Raw genomic sequence first — 17,651 nt, 5'->3', positions numbered from 1 at the left:
AGTATTTTAAAATTTTTGATAATTGATATATTGGAATTTGTGATAAAGCAAATTAAACTGAGAAGCTTAGAAGGAAGATGTTTCAAGGCTCAAAATATATAGGGGACTTTTAATTGCATATTTAAATTCTATAATTTTGTTGTCAGGAGGTCTGGACTTATTAGAATATCTCTAATAACTTTGAAATAATAAAATTAAAGTCTTGTGTCTCTGTCAAATCTTGCAGTTATAAAATATATCCAATGACTTAAAGAAAGTGGCAGAACATTGAAAGGTTTGGCTTTATGATAAAATTTCATAAGTGGCCACTTGATGATGCAGTAATAAGCTTAGCTAGAGTCCTTTCATACGTTTGTGATCACTAAATATATAACATATTCATAAATTTTTGATAAAAGACTGCAAGTCAATTAAAATGATCCATAATCATAACCATCTAAAATTTTTGTTTGAATCATCTAAATTTGTTACTACTAAAAATTACTTTTTATATTTTCTACTTTTTTTCTCCCTAAGGAGACATTTCACATGCAAGATGGCAACCATTTATGAAGAATACCTATCTAAGAATATGTTTCCTGAGTCACTTTTTGACCATTACATGAATGTTCAAACTTGAAACAATTTCATGTAACAAGTAAATCCAAAGTTAATCACTTTTGTATCTACTATGGGCCAATAACTCTTCTTTGAGGTGATTTTTAAGTGACTGAGGCATTCAATAATTCCTACTTCATCTCAAACACAGTCCTGTGTCTTAATTACATGCAATGTATAACTAAGCCCAACATAACTGCATCAATGTAACATAACTCCTTTCGCATTGATCATATTACTGTCAAAACGAAATGATTCCTTTAATTTTTACTCTAAGTATTGTTTGCTTTTTCTAAAAAGAAATGTAGCTAAATAATTACAATCATATAAAAAATAATGTTGCAGATATTTTAATGTATGACTTAAGTGTCTTAACAATAATTAATGTGTTACATGATTGAATTAATAAAAGAATATTTTAAAACAACTTTTTGTCAGATGTGCTAGGAATTGAAAATATACAGATAAATACTATACAGAGGAAATCACAAAAAAAATCATATAAACTATTGAATGCTTAATCCTACATTCTCAATCTTTATAATAAATATTCTAACAACTCATTTATTTTAACAAATGTTTTTTCTGAATCATATTGTGGGTTATGAATATCAGTGGTAACAACAATATTTTTTTCAAGTTTTGCTCTTGTTTTTCTCTATAAATTTTACTAAGAAAAATTGTCTTCAGAATTAAAGATACATGTTAACTATTGTTAAGTTTTCAAAAACACTTTTCAAGCCTATGTATTTTTAGAAGAGTAAGAAATAAATTATGTTGGTTTGTCTGATTGGATTATCTGTAACTTGTGAAGTACTAAAAATACGACAGACACATCTGGTCTGAAATATGGATATATAACAAAGTCATGGAAAGGAAATATATTGCAGGGATTTATTCTCCAATCAATTCACAGTGGAATAAGGGAATAAATCCCCAGATATCAATAGAAAAGTAGATATAATACTATCTGAAAGATATAGGTAAGAGAAAGAAGACATTTGCACAGGTAGAGAGTTGCTTCCTTATTATTTCAGTAGCACTATGTAATGACAGTATATATTGTGTAAGACAGGAGAAACAAAACATAAATCTAAATCTAAAAAAATTTTTTGGATGCCCAAGAAGACATGTGTCCTCTATGCACATTAATGATCCCAGAATTGGGATCATTAGAAACTGAAGCATTTGAAGTTCTTTTGGATAAGAAAAAGAAATGTGCTGAAGAATACATAATATGTTTGACAGAGCAGTCTTTAAAAAAATATATTTAAACAATTTCCATGAAAAACTGTAGTTTTTCATATGAAATTATTATTGATTGAAGAAAATTTCTACTGTTAATTCTTAGACAACTTTGACTTAGTTATTTTCTTAAATGGATTTTATATTTCACATAGGAATGCTGTCTTCTATTTTGGTATTTATTTAGTTTCTAGGTTTGAGTATATGACTCTAAGCTTTTTTAAGGGAAAGATGTATTTTGTATTTTATTGAGTCTCTGGTATTTGAGCCACCGGTGTGCACGGAGAACACATTTAAGAAATGTCAACAAATTAATATGTTATAAAAAAGTATAAAGCTCTCAATTTATAAAGATATTTAAAAAAACAAGAAATGTCTATTGAGTGCCATTCATAGTTTTGAATTTTGTACACATGTTAACTCACCTATGAAATAGTTATAATAAAATAAACACTTGAAAAAGATAAACAGGCTAGATGGAAAATAGATAAAATTAGAGAACACCTGGTAAATGAACAGTCATCTTTCTCAGAATTTATTCCACATTTTTAAAATAGAATTGTGGGAAAACAATTTATTATTTTACCATAGATTTGTTTGTAACTTTTAGTTATTTTGAATCACTAAAATTTCACTTTGGTGTAGAGATTAGAGATTTGGTTACAGATTGAGAATGGAGTTCTCACAGGAGACTTAAACTTTGGCTACTAAAGAAAAGAACAGAGAGACAGAGAGAGAAAGAGAGAGAGAGAGAGAGAGAGAGAGAGAGAGAGAGAGAGAGAAGAAATAATGTAATGGAGAGAAAAGTAAATCCAAAATGGTGTTGAGAAAAAAAAAATGTATCCAAAGTGAGTAGTAAATTTTAAAATATTTTAATTAACCAGGGACCTTCCATAGAAAAATATGTATTCTCATGTATGTTGAAAGTCTCAAAACAATGACCTACAACAGTTATAGAGCATTGGGGGCAGGAGAACTTAATTTTAAATATATATTGACTGATTTTAGTGTTACATTATTGATATATATTAATTACATTTATTTATATATTTCAATGAAAAGAATGTCTTTCTCCATATTATACTTGCAGAAATAGTAAAATATAATAGAGTACCATAAACCATATTGCAGAAAATGTATCAATTTAAAAATTATTATCAATTTGCTTTGAGGTATTAACTTTCTATTTTGGTTAAAAATATCAATATGCCTCTTCAAATTACACACAAAGATGTCTGTCCTTATACTTGTTCATATCTTTTGCAATGAGATTGGATCTGTTATTAATCAAAATAGTAAAATATAAACACTCTAGAATCTCACTAAAGAACATAACCTTAGAATGTTGCTTGAATCTCATCAGAATTCTCACTAAGAAAATTATTATTTATGGAGAGCATATAAATACCTGCTATCCTCTCACTTTCTTAAGTAATTTAGGTTCTATCACTGCATCAAGTCAGGTTAGTATTACTCTTAAATATTCTGACCTGACCAAAGAGGATTTTAAAAGTTATCTCATAGGATTATACAAGCTTAGAATAGGTCAGGAAGATTGTTCCAAATACACAATGGTTCACTGTGGCAAGACAAAGACTAAAAATGTTGGGCCCCAAAACCAAAATTTAATGATAAAAATTATTTTTTAAAAACAAACAACACCACTATTGGGAGCCAAATATCCCATAAGAGAGAGGAATAACCTTTAGATAAAAGGATGGGATGAACTTGGAAATAATGTTCTGAGCAGATTATCTTGTGTTATCTTATAGAGACTTGCTCCAAATGAATTTTTAATAATAATATAATAATAATGAAGGCTTATTGACATATTATAATAATTTACTTTGTGTTTTTATTATATTATTTGTTTTATACATACATTTTTATATTTGTTTTATATGTGCCTTGAGTGTGGACTTCCTATCTTCCAGAAAAGTGATAAAAAATATTATTGTTTAAGCCATTCAGTCTATAGTATTTTATTATGGCAATCCAGAAAAACTGAGTCCCCATATCATCTATGTGTCTAAGTGACTTACTCCATCCCAACTTAGCATTTAAAAACCTATAATCAATTAGATATATTTTTATATTGTTTTATTACCAGTTCATAATTAGGCTAATGCCTGCCTTTTTATCAATATTTTAAGCTACTGACAATATCAAACCTATTTTGAATGAATTTCTCCTGTATTATGTAGCACAGAGATTTAGTTAAGTAATGAATAATTTTTAAAGTATGCATAGTATAAATTATATTGAAATGAAGGCCTCTTAATTCTACATTTATTTTAAAATTGGAATAAGGACACTAATAGGTCAACATCTCCAAATATTAGCGTTACAAAGAGGCTAGTCTGCCTATATAAGAATCACATGAGAAGCTTGTTAAACATTTAAATTCTAAGGGTACATCTTTAAATATTCAAACTTATTAAGTCTGAATCAAAACCTATGCATCTGTAATTTTAGAGTGGGCAATGACTCTTTTGATCTACCCATTGTTTTTTTTTTTTTTTTTAGCTTTCTTCTGTCAATGCAATAGCTATATGTACTCTGAAGATCTTTTAACGTCATTTTTTTTTTTTAATTATTAAGAAGCAAGAACCATAGGACATAATACTCTTGGTTTTTAAGAAGTAATTAATATATCAAGTAGTTATCACTAAAAGTACTAAAATTATTGCAGTAGAACTAGCATAAATCTCTAAATGATATTAGATTCCTTTTAGATACATAGTTCCAATTTGTATATTATTTACTTTACATTGCAATGTATGAATTATTGCTTTTAATATAAAATATAATATTACAAAACTGGTAGAATCTTAACTTTCACTTATCTGAAGCTCTATTGTTCACAATTACTCTTCACTCCAGCAAAATAGTACTTTGGCTGAAATGATAAAATATTAACCAACAAATAATTGTATTATATTGAGAAAAATATATTTGTATTTGATTAACTTGTTATTCTCTAATTATGTTAGATAATAAAATATGTGCAATAAATTTGTCAAAATATATGAATGAATCTAGGTACAGAAGACATGAGGGTTAGTCTTGATCTAATGATATCGCAATGTACTAGCTACATCAACTTCAAAAACTTCTTACCTTCCTGACTTTAGTTTTCTCATCTGTATAATGCCCCAATTCTTTCTCGATATATCTTATTGATTGTTTTAAAAATTAACTACTTCATAAAATATTTTTGAAATACAAATGCTAGTTATCAATAGCATGGTAGATAAAATACATATAAGTAATATGGTTGATTAGTATGTATAGTATAGCCAGCATAAGCATAAGTTGTAATTATAGAATAGTCAGAGAAAATAAATTCCAATTAGCAAATAAAAGAGTTCTACAAATTTAATAAAAAATAATCATTCAATATTAACATAATATTTAGTTTCTAATTACTTTTAAGCAGGACACCATTTAAGAATATTTATAATAAATAAATAAAATACTAATTATTAATATTTAATACATTTTATAGTTTCTCGAGACAAAATTGTTAGCTTAATTCAATTATATGCTTTACTTCATTCAACTTACCTTTTATATAAAATTTTTTTATGAAAATGAGCTTTTCTGGAATTGAATCGGATTATAAATTAGTATATATTTGATATAAAAAAATTTAAATTACTTTCCCTTGAGAAAATTTATGATCATTTCTCATGAGAAAATATGTTTTATCTCAGCACATTTTTTAGAACAAACCATTATATATCTCAAAAATGGCCAAAAGATATTGAATTTTAGAAACAAAAAAAATCCATTTATGTTTCATTGCTGTTTATAAGCCAGTGATTAGTGTCCACTTCACTATGAAATTGTGTATCTTATTTTTTTAATTATGAGTAAATTAATCTTATTTTTCTGAATTTTTTTCCTCTTACATTATTTCTTAAGTCTACTTCTGGAACTCTATTTAAATATAATTTGTACCTTCTCAGTCAATCCTTTATGTTTCCTAACTTTTAACTTTTCTTTCTTTTAATTTAATTTAATTTTTTTTATTTTTTAGGCTAGGCAACCCTTTGTTGACCTCACAGATTGCAAGGACGTTGTCAGCTTACAATATCTTATTTTTTTATTTTTTCCGCCTACAGCACCTGGTCTTCCTAGGTGGTCTCCCATCCAAGTACTAACCAGGCCCAACCCTGCTTAGCTTCCTAGATCAGATGAGAGCGGGCTTGTTCAGGTTAGCATAGCCATAGACTAACTCATTTTTTTAAATCTCGCCATTTGTCTTTTTGATTTACTTATACAACAAATACTCCCTGTGTGTCTCATGTGGGGCCCGTAGTACAACAGAGAAAAAAAAATATGGAAATCTCTTTTATCATGGAATTTATGTACTATCAGAGGGAGACAGGGAATGAACATAATTAAATCACACATGTAAAAATTAATGAGTAGTATGGAAAGAAATAAGAGATTGAAGGATCAAGAGAACTGTGAAGCTGTGGCAATGGTTGAAATTATAATCAGGAAGGTCAGAGGAGACTAGTTAAGAAGTCCATTAAGTAAGGTCTTAAAGGATGTGAGAAAGTTAGCCACATAAATATCTAAAGGTGAAAGCATTCTAGTGAAAAGGGAAAGTCAGTGGGAAGACCCTTAATGTGTAGTATGCCTGGTATGTTCAAGAAACATCAATGATGACAGTGTACCTGAAATAGATCCAGCAAAGAGGACAGCAGTCAGTATAGAATCAGAGACCAGAATTCTGGAGGGCCATGTTGGTCATTGCAAGGACTTTGTTTTTTACATGGTATTAAATATGATGTGATTGAAATGCTTTGTGTAGATGGGTGATATAGCCTAACATATGTTTCAAAAGTCTCACTGTCACCTATGTTGAGAGTAATTGTAAGCAACCAGTACTGGAACAAAGACACAAGTTGGGAAGCTATTGCAATAGTCTAAGTGAAAGATAATGATGGCTCGATCAGGATGATTACAATGGAAGTAAGAGGTGATGTGGTTCAAGCCAGAGTCAGCTGAGTAAAAAAAAAAAAAAAAAAGTGATTGATTTTGAAGCTATTTAGAGGGAAGCAATCTAATTTCCTAATGGAGTATCTGGGGGTCATACAAGAAAGGGTACAAAGATGAAATCAAGGTTTTAAGAGGGCCAGCTTGAAGGATGGAGATGCCATTTACTGAGATAGAAAAAATGTAAATGCAGTTAAGTTTGAGAGATGATGAGATTGTTTTTGGACATGGTAAGTTTGAGACATCTCTTAGACATTTAAATGGAGACTTAGGGTAGACATTTAGACACATATATCCGGAGTTGCATGCAGAGGGCTTGGATGGAGATATAAATTTAAGAGTTATTTCATACATATGAATATTATAAAAAGTCACCAAGCTACATTTATATCAGTGAATGAGTGTAGTTAGTGAAGAAAACAGTACCTCCAAGTGAGCCCTGAGACACTCCAATATTAACAGACTTTAGAAAGTGAAGTGAAGAGCAAAGGAAATTGAGAAATCACAGTGAAAATGGACAATAAATACAAGATTGCTGTCCTGGAAGCCAAATAAAGAAAGTGCACCTAAGAAAGAGGGATCAACTTATATCAAACACAACTAACAGGTCAAATAAAATGAGGAAAGATAGTAGACCATTGTTTCAGCTACGTGGCTATTATTTGTGAATTGGATGATAATGTTTTTGTGAAATGGTTAGGACTGAAAGCTTGAATGAAATAAGTTTAAGAAAGAATGGAGAAATAAAATTGAAGTAGAAAATACAGACAATTATTTGGAGAAGTAATACGAAACAGAATTGCACCGAAAGCTGGTGGGAAAAATGCGGTTGAGAGGTTTTTGCAGTGTGCCATTTTAAATGAACGTGCAGGGAACTCCCTGGAAATCAAAAAGGAAATTATCAAATTGTAAAAATCATCTGAAGTATTTTTTTATCTGTATTTTTTTTACTATCAACTTCTCTGTTTTTTTTTTTACTTAGGTTATTTCTAAGCACAAACTTTATCTGGTTCACTGTCTATATTTTACCAAATTCTCACAGTATCTCAATTTTAGTGGCATTTTTGTTATTTTGTAGCCCTGTTGCTAATATAGATCCTTACGCAAGAGAAATAAATAAACAAAACAGTCTGCTGTTAGCTATGTTATCGACTTCTCTGAACTAATCTCCTTTATTTTATCCTCTAAGGCTTGATACTTGTTACTCCTTTTTAATCTTAAATTATCTCTCATTATCATGACTAAATTAAGATCTGAGCTCAGAAATGCAGATCCAATACCATTTAGTTTATAAAATACTCACTACTGTCCAACGAGCAGCTGAGAATATGGAGGAGGATGTTTGTGATCCAGATTTCTTAAGACTAGTTTTTGATATTTAAACATTTGCATCTCTATAAAGATATATGTTAAAATATTTAAAACATGTACATTAAAAAAATATATTAATAAGTTTGATAAGGGACTCTGGGTGTGAATATAACAAAAAATCTCTATGGGAAGAGGGTTAAAATGAATTGTTTCAATAAAAATCATCTATTCACTGTATAGCTTTGGTTACTTTAAGCCAAATCTTGCACACTGCCAGGCCAAGAGAGAGATAGTGTGTCCATAGAAAAAATTTGCTTGGTTTATCACTTTTCAAAAATGAATTAAATTATTTAAAACTTTTTTTAAGGGTACAATGTGTGTGAAATTCAGATATCTGATTTCTCTTAACAGTTAGAGTATTTATCAATACTAAGACCACCTTCCACAGGCTCATGGCATCTTGAGGCTACCCCGACTAGAAGAGCATGATCTCTTTGCTACAGTCTCCTGCTTCTCAAATTAAATTTAATTTCTGATGTCCACATGACGTCACTTTCTATTTACGCATTTAAAACTGAGTTTGGAGCATTGCAATAAATATTTAACAAAAATTATAAAAGAGTGGTACAACATATAGCTTAAGAAGCAGGATGAGAAAATATTAATCAATTCCCAATTAGTTATTTTTAAATCACAGATATTTACAATGATACTTATCAGTGACATTGCATCAGATTTGTGTTAGCTGCCAGGTGAGTACACGTAATTGTGACACTATGATATAGATACACGTAATTGTGACACTATGATATAGACTAGAAAAGGTTAATTTATGCATTTGTTTGTCTGGGTGAGGTAGAATTAGTTTTATGCAAAATTAAGTTAGCAGTTAGTGAGAGGTGGGTAGGAAAAAAGATCTGGTATGGTAACAAGAAAAGTAGAGAAGTGAGCCCAATGAGAAGGGGAGTTATCCAAGGTGACATAAAAAACAACATCCATAATGTATGGTAAACCCACTCACATTTTAGCTTTCAGGTTGCTCATTGCAAGAGAACCAGAAAGAATCCACATGAGATAGCGGACATTTATCATCATGCAACTGATCCAGAATTCAAGGCAACAATTCTTGGCAAAGAGGTTGACATTTCTCAGTCAATCAAGAAACAAAGCAGCATCTCAATCTGGCAAAATATGTGGGAAATCACAGTGAATTTCAATTGAGTGAGGCTATACCAGGCACTGGATACTGGATTGCACCTCAGACTGGGGACTGAGGAGAGCCAGGAATGAACACAGAAACCTTCCAGCGCACATAAGGAACCAGTCATTAGCTTGGAAAGGGCCTAATAAAGCTACCTAAGAAATAGCTTATTCTAACAAAACAGAGTAAAGGTCCTTTATAGCAGAAAAATATAAATACTTGACATATGAAAGTAAATTCAATTACAATAAAACAAAATGAGGTGATGAACAAAAATATATACTTTTTATATACCCCCAACATATATGCTAGATTTGATTCCACAGGATATATTCATAAAAACACAGTTATCAGAATTATACAAAAACATTCAAGGATTTTATATAAAGATGTTCTGAGCTGTAAAAATAAGCCAATGTAAATATCGAATCATGAAACGCACAAAAGAGGCTCCTATGTTTAGTTGCTAAATGCCAGACCATGACTTATATTGCCTTTTTCTCATAGTTTTTAGTATTCCAATTAGAGAGCCAAATGCATGTCTTTTGAACTAAATCTGTATATAGGTTTTATTAGATCACACTTGTTTTCATTCTAAGCACATAAAATAGTAAGTTAAAACTGCCAAAGCAGTTTTCAGTGGACTGGAACATACGGATTGAAAAATTTTTTTAATTCAAAATGTTTCTGTCAGATTAATGAATTAGAGTAATGAAACCATATTGAAAATACCTGCCTTTGAAAAGGAGGCTATAAAAAATCAATGGGGAGGAAAATATGTAGATGACAAACTGTAAATTTTCCGAATAAAAATTAGTCTGTTCGATATAAGCAATATTTGCTTATTAAGATGGTTTCATTATAAGACACATTGATTCAATCTTGCTTATCTATGCATTTATCTTGTCTACATGTTAAGAAAAAAATGTAAATGCTTTTATAGAGAGAAAAATTCATCCAATATCATTTTATCAATTCTCAAAATATGAAAAATGATTCATTTTAGATTAGAGGTACTCCACATTAAGATAATACAAGATTCAGTGTCTGGCGTCATGGACATATTAGAAATTCGACAGTGGTAAAATAAAATTTATTCAGTTTTTTAATAATTTCAAATAGTAATGGGGTTTGAACTATGTAAAGTGATAGAATAATTTCACTTTTTTGGATAGACACAGATATCAAAAAAATGGATTGATTTATTAAAATTTATAATAAGATGAAATTGTATTAGATTTCAAATTCCTGGAAGGTAGAGGATGTCTCTTAATGGTTTCTATTTGGCTTACTATATAAGTTTAACACACACTTCTCTGGGTCATAAACTAACTTAAAACCTTGTTACTATGACAGCAGTGAAATATAAACTTTAATAGTGTACTGGTTAGATAGCCATGCCGATTGTCTCTTTTGAAATGATAAGTTCTACTTTATGCCTTATATTAGAGTGAGGGAGGGGAAAGACAGAGGGGGGGGGGGGGAAAGGGGGGGGGGAGGGTGAGGGACGGAGAGTGAGAAAGATTGAAACTGAGAGAAACAGATTGAGACAGACATACAAAACATTGAGCTTTGGATCTCCCTGGATACTTCCTTTCTAAAGAAAAGAAGTTTATTATTTCTAAACCTATGCTCTTGTGAAATAATCCCACCTGTAAAAGTATTCTTCCACAGAATAGCGTTAAACTAATATTGATAATATCCTGCAGTGGTTATTAGATTCTAGTTAGTAATTTTTTGTTTTCTTCTTTTTTTGTTTTTCAATCATCTTTATTCCTACATTTCTATTCCTTTCTGCAGTGACTTAATAATTAAAAAAAAAAAAACTTTCTGGAAATTTAACTGTGGAAACAAATATTCTATTCTTATTTTCTTTATATGGTCTTTCCCCTCTTGCTAGTATGTTGCAAAAAAGTCGTGCTTTTATTTTTATTGTTGATGATGGTTTTTAACCAGTCTTTATAAACTGGTTATTAACTCCCAAAACCTTAACTGTTTCTAAGATTTATATGAGACATTTATGCTAATAAACTTGTTGTGCACTACTAATTTGGTATTAAGTAAGCCTTTGAGGGAATAAAGATCTCAGTCTATGTTCTTGATTACTCCCAAACCAGCAAACCACAACAATGATTTTTGTAAGAAATTTTCAGAAATAAAAACTGAGAAATCAATTTTTATTAAAATTATACGAAAACTTGTGACACATTAGCAAAATTTAAATATGAAAAATAAAACAATGATTTCTACCTAGTTCATAAATTAATGGCCTAATAAACATATAGTCAATTTTTAATGATCCATGCTGTATGACAAGAACAATGCTATGAACTAAGACAGAGCTTATGAAACGTGGCTACAAAACAGTTTGCATGAAGGGCCAACATGGAAAACTTGGTGACATTAAAAGATATTCTTCAATGAGAGGATTGATTGTTTTTAAGGATTTTATTTTTCTCATATTAATTTATAAATATAAAACATTGACAAAGTGATCCTAAAATAAACTTGGGAGTAAAAGTAAGCAAAACTAATCCAAAATATGTGGGAAAGATTAATATTTAACCCCTTTTTTCTATTAGTTATTATTGTAATGAAATAATGCTATTTGAACAAGAAATCATAATGTTCATATTCTGAATGTTTATTCCAAACTATATATTTGGATTATAACAAGTAAAAGTCAAACATCAGATAAAAAGAGAGGTAATTCAATATGTGGTTTTAAGAAAATCAATTAACTATTTGAAAAAGAAAATATTTACATACTTATTTCCTATAACACAATAAACTAGATTTCACATATATCAAATTATTAAATGGAAAAAAAAGAAAAGTGAAAAACAATTTTAAAAAATGTTTATGATGAGAAAGTCTTACCAAGAATAAAATTAAAAATACCACAAATGGAAATTTTGATCAATTTGATCATGAAAAATTTTAACTTTTAAACCTCATACAAATTATAAACAAGATTAAAATGTGAACAGATATGATTAAAGCAGTAAAATGCTTTTTGAAAACATAGCGTACAAGAGATTGGCATTAAAATATTAAGTACTTGATTTCTGAACAGAAAACAATTGGTTCCTTCAAACTTAAAATGTAAATGGAGTATTATAAAAAATGAATTATAAAATCATAAAATATAACAAAAATATTCTCCCTCACTAATAAAAATTAAAACAGATATCACCTTATAGTTTTGATGAGAAAATAATATAATATAACTTTCTTATAGTCACACACCATTGCTCAGGAATTATACTTTAAAACAGTGTTTCCTGAGGAAATAATTAGTTGAGCACAAATATACATGGAAAATACATAAATTCCAAATAGTAATGTTATTATAAATAAGTTTTTAAATTATGTTTTAAATTATGTTTTAAAAGAATATTTAATTCTCTGGTAATTATGCCCGTTACTCATAATATCATAGTAAAAGACAAAGTAAGAAGTAAATTATATATATTATATATTACGTGTCATATGTATATATTATAAATTATAATATATAACTATTAAAGTGTTTATCTTTAGATTTCTAAGTGGTAAGATTGTGGCAACTGTGAAAATTTCTAGTTTCCTACTTGTATACTATATTTGCACACAGTATGAAGTGAATAGTTAGATAGATATACATCTTAAGTACACAGTCACATTAACAAATTTCTGATACGAAGTGGTGATGCATCCCGAAATCAAAACAACAAATGTGTTATGAGCTAGCTAAGTTTCAAGTAATTATAATTTCTTTCTTTTTACCTATGTTCATTGAACTATGTCAGGCAGTGAGTTGGACCATCATAGACATGCAAGGCCTTCTCTTTTGCTGAAGAGACAAACTACAAAAAGACAAAATAAAATCAAAACAGTATAAGGATGCAAGAATACATAAAATGATATATGGGATATAAAAATGAAACATTACAAGATGCTCGAGCAGCCCTGAGAAGATCTAATGGAGGTCCATTGGAATATACTGCTAAAACATACCGAAGGACAAGCGCAAGTCAAGTAGAGAATAATAGCATTAGAAAACAAAAAATGTAGATACATATGTTGTTGTTTTTTTTCCCCCTTGAAGACTACATTTTTGGTTAATTGGTTCTCATTTTTTGTGCTGTGTTTTACTTTACCAAGAAATCAAAGAAAATAAAAATTATGTTTTCATGAATGTTGAGCACTGTGCTCAACAGAAAGGTTTTTCCTTGGCAGTGGAAGAGACATGGCTTTATCAGAATGTAGAGAAAGAAAAGGAAGAGTAAGAGACACCTATTCAGGGCTTGTGAAATGAACTGTCCAGGCCTGAGGCCACCAGGAAAACAATTGTACTATGAGATATAGTAATGGAGGATGGACTATGTAAACATAGCTCCAAATTAGAATCATTAAGAAGTACCTATTATTAAATGGAAAGACTAAAATAAATACAAGAGCCAGAGCCCACAGTTCTTAAGGCTTAGAAAATGTAGTACTCTGCAAATGTTTAGGGAAATTAGAAAGCAATGCAGATTCTTGAGCTAAGTTTTGGTTATAGTAAGTCTAAAGCAATGCAGAACTCCCAAGTAGAATGGTTTTGTGGGCACCTCTTGCTCAGGAAGAGTTTAATGAAAGGATGCAAAAACCTCGACAGTATATGCTGTCTCTTTCATTTCTGACCAATATGGAGTAACTTCTGGAAACAACTGTTCTGTGGAATAGAAACAAGCTCTTGGCTGGCTCATTACTGAGCCGTGAGAGCAGTGTCATGTAGGTCTCAGTGAAAAAAAAAAAAAAAATCCGTTAGAAACAAGTCAGAAGACAGTTGCACATAGTCATGCTGTGTAGTTATGGCCCTGTTGTTAAAAACATTCCAAAAATAACTGTGTCTTAAAAGTCACCAAGGAATAAGTAATGTTGAATGTTTTTCATGTTAAAACTAATTCTTTGTATTCTATAATAATGTTATTGCTGACATCTCAAAGATTTACAAAAAATAAGATGTTTAATGTCGACTTGTCAAATATAATATTCTCTCTGCCCTTTAATACATCTTCGAGAACATGTTTGCTTTCATTTATTTTTTGAAATTATTATTTTTTGTGGCAGTTATTCTAAACAAATTTTTAAAAAAGCAACACAATCAGTTTTTGAAGTGTTTCCTGGCCCACTAGAGGGAAAAAAAATCCAAGTAACATTTTCAGAGCCAATATCTGTTAAAATATAATTAACTTGTAGTGTTTGAAGATTTCTCAATGGACACTCAGTAGCAAAGGGAAGAAAGACATGACCCTGGCTGAGGTGTAGTGTCCTTCAGACCTTGACAGGTGTGAAGTTGCCTTTTATTTATTTGTATTTAAACATTTTATTTTGAAATAATTTTAGATTTATAAAAATGTTGCAAAGAAAAAGCAAAGAGTTTCTGTAAAACATAGTTTCTCCCATTGTTAACATCTTATATTACTCTGATACATTTGCCAAAACTAAGAGACTGACATTCATTTTATTCTTAACTAAACTCCAGATTTCATTTGGATTTCACCACTTTTTCCACTGATGTTCTTTCTGTGTTCCTTGATATTATCCAAGTTTCTTAGTCCCTTTGGGCCCCTGTAACAAAAATGTCATATATCGGTCGTCTTAAACAACCTTTATTTCTCATAGTTTTTAATGCTGGGGAATCCAAGATCAAAGTGCCAGCAGATTCTGTGTCTGTTTGTTTCCTTGTTTCACTGATGTCTTTTTTCTGGCTGTGTCCTTACGCTGCAAGGGAGTTAGTTCTCTGAAGTCTCATTTATAAGGGCACAAATCCCATTCATAGGGCTCCATCCTATAACATAATCAGCTCCCAAAGGCCCCCTCTCCAAATACCATCACATGAGGATTAGGTTGCAACGTATTTTAGGGGATCGCAAATATGCAGTCTATAGCACCACACGACAATTCTTTTAATCTATGTGTCCTCCCAGTCTCCTCTGGTCTTCAATAGTTTTTCGGTCCTGTTTTTCAATACCGTGACAGTCTTGAATAGTACTGTAACTGTCCTCTAATTTATCACCCAAAATGAGTTTGAGATATATAGATATATAGATATATAGATATATAGATATATAGATATATAGATTTTCTCACTCAATTCAGCTTATAAGGTTTTGAAAAGAATACCATAGAGTTGAAGTGCCCTTGTCATCACATCACATTGGGAGGTAGATGATATCCGTATGACATCACTGATGTTACTCATCTTTATCACTATGTTAGGGTAGTATTTGCCAGGTTTCTCTACTATAAGTTTACTAATTTTCTTTTCTCCTATCTGTTTTTGAAAGCTAGTCACTATGTCTAGTGCACTCTCGGGCATGGGGCTATAGTCGGGAAATCAACTTTAATTCTGGGAGGGAGTATCTACAGATCTATGTATTTTTTAATACTTCTGTAAGAAAATTAGTCTTATCTACCTTTATTTGTTTATTGATCATTTATTTATATCGATGTGGACTGATGTAATATTATTTTATGTAGAATTACAATTCAGTATTACATTTATTTTGTTGCTCAAATTGTCCACATTTTGGTCAGTGGGACAGCTTTTAATTTGGTTCCTATATCCCTTTGACATGCTCTCATTTTTTTAAAAAAACATTTCTTAATGGTACTAGAAGATGCTTCTGGCTTATCTTGAATTTTCTTGCCCCAGCCCTAAAATCAGCCATTAATCCAAAGAATATTAGTTTTTTGGTTTTTTGTTGTTGTTGTTGTTATTTTTGTTTTGTATTAGAAAATATCATTTAGAAAGCAAGATCTGGGTGCTGGGTACGCTCTTTGCTACTGAGGCATCCTTATTTCTAGGCCCAACCAGTAGACAGAACTAGAGAACATATGTATACTAATCTATATACACGCGGATATCTGTAATTGTTTCTGTACCTATCTATCTGTATGTATGTGTAACTAATCATGAGTTCGTACTGTTGTCTCAGGCTCTAATCCAGTACTACAACATACATTCTATCCTTCATTTCTTGTTTATCTGAATTTCCTTCTCTGACAATGAGAAACCTGACTACTACCATTTACTCTCCATTTATTTAATTCTCTACCCCCAGTATACTTTAAGGCAGTTTCAGACTTGCTACCTGTACCTTTTTTTTTTTTTTTTTTTAAGATAACATGCAATTCTATGTATGCTTAAAATTCTTCTGTGGCTTCCCGTTATCTTTAAGGAAAGTCTGAATTTTTTGTCACATCTTATAAAAGGGCCCTCACTAATCTAACCTCGTCTATTTCTGCAGCTTCATCTACAATATTTCCTTCTATTTTGTTTCATAGCTCAAGCCACACATGACTTTTTAAGCTGCATAACCATACTATGTTCTTTTCTATCTTGGAGTTTAACTCTCATTGTGTGACAGCAGGCATTTCGTTTGTTCGTTTGTTTTCTTTTTACTATTATATTCACAACACCTGGAAAGGTATTCAGCATACAATATAGTGGACTGAATATTTGTTAACTTAATAAATAAATTAATACTATTTATGTACTTGATATTCTCTCCACTGCCTTCCTCCTACTACCATTTCACCTGGCTAAATCCCACTCCTCACAAAATTCAATGCTTAAAATTCACTCCCTCAAAAAATGTTTCTTAGACTGTCTTTGACCACACTGGGTTTGTTTTCTTATTATATGCTCTTCTGGATTCAGCCTGTGTTTTTCTTCAGCTCACTTGTGGCAATTACGGTATTAATTGTTCATTGTCTTTATTTCCCAATAAGATGGAAATGAAGCTTCAGGACTGTTTTCTTCTTTCTCATTTTGGTCCCCATGCTGCTATACTGTCTTGTCCATACTAGGAAGCTGGTAGTTATTTGTTGAATGAATGAAAGAATGAACTGAAGAGGAGAAAGTTTAGATACGGAATATGTGCAGGCAATGGAGCCGCTACTGAGATTAAGGGCAAATTTCTCTGTGGACTCTTTATCTAGTACCTTCAGCTGGAGGAAAAGGCACCCTAGGGTACTTCAAGAAACAAGGTATAAATTGTCTGTGAAAATGTCATTAACTCTTTGAGGCAGTGAGAATGCCATTGAAGGAGTCATCATGAGGTTCCAGAATACAACTTTTCAAACAATCGGTAGAAGTTTAAAACAGAACCAAGAAAACTTTTGGAAAAATATCTACGTGTTGATTTGTGAAGGATATTAAAAATCTTTATATATTTAAAGTTTGCAAGAACATGTAATTTCTGATTTTATGTGTTTTACTTTAATCCCTCTTACAAATGACCTCTCTGAAAACCAA

General features: G+C 30.6%; 1 pseudogene; it reads right to left on the bottom strand.

Annotated features, from left to right (window-relative positions):
* Window positions 1-5,960: 5,960 nt before the first annotated feature.
* Window positions 5,961-6,079, bottom strand: LOC111743949 (annotated as a pseudogene).
* Between the last annotated feature and the right edge of the window lie 11,572 nt (window positions 6,080-17,651).

The sequence above is a fragment of the Pteropus vampyrus genome, unplaced genomic scaffold (genome assembly GCF_000151845.1).
Source record: "Pteropus vampyrus isolate Shadow unplaced genomic scaffold, Pvam_2.0 Scaffold5, whole genome shotgun sequence".
Taxonomy (NCBI): Eukaryota; Metazoa; Chordata; class Mammalia; order Chiroptera; family Pteropodidae; genus Pteropus; species Pteropus vampyrus.
This window is presented reverse-complemented; position numbering and strand designations above follow the sequence as displayed.